Source organism: Nuphar pumila, chromosome 7 (assembly GCF_984573655.1).
Source record: "Nuphar pumila chromosome 7, dmNupPumi1.hap1.1, whole genome shotgun sequence".
In the NCBI taxonomy this organism is placed as follows: Eukaryota; Viridiplantae; Streptophyta; class Magnoliopsida; order Nymphaeales; family Nymphaeaceae; genus Nuphar; species Nuphar pumila.
Window position 1 is genome coordinate 91,888,896 of NC_143255.1, and position 6,000 is coordinate 91,894,895.

Here is a 6,000-nt window from a genome sequence, read left to right on the forward strand (position 1 = left end):
TTTCAGGTATATTAGGGAACTAACAGGACCCACCAACCGGTTGGCGTTCGTCGGTCATCGGCGTAGGCAACCGCCGATGCCCTATTCTGATCCCTCTTCTCTGTTTTGATTCAGGTTTCACTAAACCCTAAACCCGACCCACCAACCCATTTACTCGACCCGACCTGTTTATTAAACGGGTTAGGCAGGTCGTGTCGTATTACCCGTTTAATAAATGGGTCAGATTCGTGTTTGCCACAGCCGACCCGTTTAATAAATGGGTCAGGTTCGTGTTGAGGTATGCTAACCCACCAACCCGTCGACACGACCGGCCAACCCGACCCGATTGCCACCCCTAATCGTGAGTACCTTTCCATGTCATCATGTTATTGTTAAAGAACGTATGTAGTCGTGAGTGCCATTAAGGCATTGTTTTATTATTGCAAGTGGATGTTGTATTTTTGACGGTTGGAAAATTAAAGATATTTGTAGGACGCTGGGACATGTTGACAAGAATGCTTGGTTACAGATGCGAGGAAGAGCCTCTACCCCATCTGGTATCGTCCATTCACTCAGTATATGCAATGTATAGTAAATCACAGTTGTAGTAACATACTACCAATTTGTGAGATATTGTTTTATTTGTTAATATCGATTTGTAAGCTATTATGCTAAATTTTTGTATCGATTTAAAATATATTATGCAAAATGTATATCAATTTGTAAGATATTATGTGTTTTGTAGTGTCAATTTGTAAGCTATTATACTGAATTATCGTATCGATTTATAATTTATTATGCGATATGTATATCAATTTGTAAGATATTATGTGTTTTCTAGTATCGATTTGTAAGATACTTGTAGTATGATTTTAAAACGCGTGCATGCAAAAATACATTGTTGCGCGCTTGCGGTGGCGATTTGCATATTCAAATCGCTGCTCATTTAGCGATTTCTATTGAAATCACTTCACAATGTTGTAGATATAATTAAATTGTTGTCACGTGAATCGCTATCACGAGCACACATATATGATAAATCGTTTCTTTTATTGGCATGGTAAATAACGACTCGATGCATAGTATAAGCAAATAACAAATCGTTGTTGCTTTTATATTGTGATTCGTTAAATCATTTTTTTGACTTGCTTAACCTTATCTATATCCGTTGTTATATGCATCTTGAATAAATCGTAGTAAACGTATACGCTGGTTAACACAAAATGATATCTTGCTTATGACAATGGTGAGCTTATCATCTGGTTGCAATGAAGATGATCTATCTCAATCATTGGAAAGTTATGGAGAAGTGAACATTTGTACTAATGACATACCTGAAGAAGTGAACATGTGCACTAATGATGCATATGATAAGAAGGGTGAAGGCATTGAATTCATTATTGACTTGAATGTTCCAGTAGAAGAAATGCAATTTGATAATAAGGTAGACGATCATGACAATACACTTGATAAAGGTGCAGGCACTAGGAATGTACATGATAGTACACTTTACTCTGTTCCCATAGAAGGAATGCAGTTTAATAATGAGGAAGCTGCATATAAATTTTACAATGATTATGCCTTAAAACTTGACTTCAGTGTCAGAAGGTATTCTTGGTAAAAAATGCATAGGGTATCATGGCGAGAAAGATATATGTTTGCTCTAAGAAAGGTTAGAATAAGTCAAATGACAATTCAACAAGGAGCAAGCTAGATTCAAGATATGATTGTCCAGCGAGAATGGTGTTAAGAAGACTTCTGAATGAGAAATATGTAGTTTGTACTTTAATAAGTGATCATAACCAAGAATTAGCAGCTTCATTTATGACTCATATGTTAAGATCACATCGTAAAGTAATTGAAGCACATGCTGCAATTGCTGAAATAGCTAATAGCGCCAACATTGCACCAAGAAAGACATACAATTTCTGCATGCACATAGATGGTGGTCACGAGAATGTGTTACTCACACCTATGGATCTAAGAAACCACTTGAGAAGGAAGATAACAAATAACATGAAGAATGAAGAGATATGTTGTTTGGTTGATTAATTACAGAAGAAATCAATCAATGACCCTGGTTTCTTTAGTGCAATGCAATTGGATGAAGATGGATATGTTGTGAATATGTTTTAGGCAGATTCAAAGTCAAGAGTAGATTATGAATGCTTCAATGATGTGTTTGTTTTTTATACGACAGTGAATATTAATATTGAATAGTGACCATTTGCACAATTTTTCAGAGTGAACCATCACTCATAGAGTTGCATATTAGGCAATGCTTTTTTGTATGACCAGACTAAGGAAAGCTTTGAGTGGTTGTTCAGAGTATTTACATAGGCAATAAATGGGAAGCACCCTGAAGCTGTACTTACAGATGGTGATCACGCAATTGCGGCTGCAGTGTCTTATGTATGGTTAGATGCACATCATCGCCTATGTTTGTGACATATCTTTCAAAATGCAGCAAAGAACATATGACACATATTTAATCAAAAGACATGATTTGATAAAAAGTTTACAAGGTGTGTACTTGAGATCGTAGACGAGGTCACCTTTATGTCTGATTGGGAGAAAATGATTCAGATGTATGACCTTGAAGACTCTGTGTGGTTACAAAATTTATATGCAGACAAAGAGAAGTGGGCATTGGCATATGAAAAACAATACTTTTTGTGTAGGTATGATAAACACACAAAGAGTTGAATCTATGCATGCCACACTAAAGAACATGTATGTAATACATTATATTGCTTCCCATGTAAATTGCATTATGTGCAGCTTATCAATATCTAACTTATGTAATTTTCAACATGCAGCAATACCCTACAGACGTGCACTACAATGTTGAAACCTTCAATCCTCCCGACCAGTTTGAGTCGAACAATGACATCAGTTTTACAAGTCTTTTGGTATATAATCAATGTTGGGAGGATGTTTGCATTTCTTGTGAAACTTAATGTAGTGTCTTATATTGTTTTGTTTCATGACAGACTTAGTTCAATTCAAAAGTGAGCAATGGAACACATGAATCACGTGTGGATTCTTCAGCTACAAAATTGTATTTGATTGTATTAACATGTTCGATCATTCACATGTATAAATCATTGTCTCATCTAGCCTACAAAGCTACAATTTCAATACCATTGGTAAATCACTGTTGTTCAGTGCATATACCATTAGTAAAAACCGTTTTCTCTTGTAGCCTTCACACGTACAAATCATTGTAGATACATAACACTTTTTTCCTTTTAGTGCAATTTTTATTTATGAATGCTAAACATGTGATGACAATTTATAATAACGGGTTCTTACTAATATAGCATGTACTGACTTTCTCGCATTTGGTAAATTGCTAGTATAAAATCACTAACGCTGACACGTTTGCGGTTGTAAACTACGCCGATGTGTTACATTTACTACCTATGCATGATCACTTTTAAATCATTGTAGCTTAATTTTTATACCATTGATAAATCACTTTTAGGGTGATTTATTTGGTAGATAAATCATGGTGCGATGTAGTGTCCTATCATGATTTACGCAATGACATCTTTGTCAGCTAAAACTGGATGAAAATCGCATTGTACATTATTACAAATCATGGTAAAAGTTTAAGTACAAATTGTTGTCTCATCTAGCCTTCACATATTCAAATAGTTGTCTCTTACTCTTTTCTGCGACAATGCAACTTCTTCTTCTTTTTTCTCCTCCGCCTTCATCTTCTTCTTCTTTCTTCTTTTTCCTTGTATTTTTTTTCTTCTTTATTCTTTTGTGTTCCTTCTATCTGTGCTTGAAAGATGGGACTTGATGCTGATAACCTAGTTGTTTCATGTCGTGAGAAAAGATCTGAATAATCTTCAATGATGATTATGGTGGTTATCTTTTGTGTATACATCGATATATTCATGACACCTACGACTGTGGCATATTTGTCATGAAGTATATCAAAGTTTATACAGAATACAATGACCATAATCATCCTCAATCACCGTCGTCATACCGTAGCAAGTATAAATATTCTGCATGATAGACAGAGGGTGATGCTGATGACCATTTATTTGATCTCTATATGCCGAACCCTCCATCATTCACAAACCATCCTTCGTAGTTGGAAAAATATCTATCTAATCTTCGATATACTTCATGACAAATATGCTACAGTCGTGCGAGCTCTATCTTGTCTGTTTGTAGAGACATATCAACGATGATGGGATCCCATACATTCTGCAACTCCATCTTCTCTGCCTGTTATGCCTTCGAAGCGCACCACTATTTGAACGTGGGGATGATGTTGATGATGATGTATGTTTTCTTTAATGATGATGGCCATGTATTGTATCTAAGCCAAACCATTGGTCATGATGTATTGTAACTAAATACTCATATTTTTTTATAAATAAATATGGTTGTAAATCACGTTGATTTGTAGTTATGAAGTTACCGTGTCAACTATATGCCTTTGTTTGTCTTTATGAATGAAATCGATTTGTATTTATGAAGTTACATTGATTTGTATCGTTAAAGTTACCTCAATTTGTACTTTACTAAGTATAAACATCATGTCAATTTGTTTTTTCTTTCTCTTTTTTGCCTTTTATCATTCATTCTGTAAATCATGATAAGATAAATCGTTGTATATATACTGTATTTGAATCGTTATACCAGATAGTTTCCTATAGAGATAGGTCAAATGAATTTGGTGAGATGGGATGTATTCGATTGAGAGGATGGGTTTAGGTGGGGAAGTGATTAGATTGGGTTGGTTGTGAGACCCATTTAACTCTCATCAAATCCAAACACAATCTAAATATATATATATATATATATATATATATATATATATATATATATATATATATATCATATACATATTAATTAAATTTATTTGGGTCTCAAATGAACCCAAATTCTATTTATTTAAATACGATTCATTTGGAATTTAGATAGATCTAAAACTTATTATATTCTAGTAAAATTCACAGTACACTAGAAAGATTCATTTCAATCATAAGTGAATACAAATCTTGTTTTCTTAAGTAGGATCTATTTGGGTCTTCAATTGAATTCAGATCTAAACAAATTCATTTTACCTTCATGAGATCCATTTAGGTCTCAGTAGATCCAAAAGCCTTACTTATTGAAATTCAATTGGAAATCCAAATGGGTCCAAATGTTAATTTACGTAATGGGATCTAATTGAGTCTTCAAGTAGATTCGATATCTTATTTACTTAGTATGATCCGATTTGGTCTATAAATGAATCTAAAATACTTTTTACATTAGAAGAGATCTATTTGTGTCTTAAATTGATCCAAATCTCTTATAGAACTGGTCCAAACCCTGATCTGAGGCGAAACTTTTTCCATATCTATTTGGGTCGACCCAAATACTCTGCAAAGATCTCATAATTTCTTCAATTAAACATTAAATAACTTGAATAAATACTGAAATATTATGATAATGAATTTATAAATTAGTCAACCGATAAGTTTTCAGAAAAAACTGGTTGCAATCCAATCAGTTATAGAAAGAATTATATAATTATAGAATATTACGTTACAACAAAGCATTATAACTGGTTGCAAGCCAACCAGTATCAAGCAAATTGCGATAGCACGTAGCCTTCATATATACAAATTGTTTCAGTCTTTTATCAATCATTGTATAAATCACGATAGCACGTAGCCTTCATACATACAAATCGTTTAAGCCTTTTATCAATCATTGTGTAAATCACGATAGAAAGACAACTCGTAAAAGCAAATCATAATTTTTACAGTACACAACGCTAAATGCTTCTTCGATTTTTATTTATGAAAGCCAAACATTACAATGATTTGTTCAGTGGCACTTATGTGTTACACTTATTAAAAAGAGAAATATACAATTATAGAATATCATATTATAAAAAAGAATTATAGAATTACAACAAAGAATTATAGAATTACAACAAATAATTATCAGGACGTTGATTTGTATTTATGAAGTTACTGCGACAACGATATGACTTTGTTTATC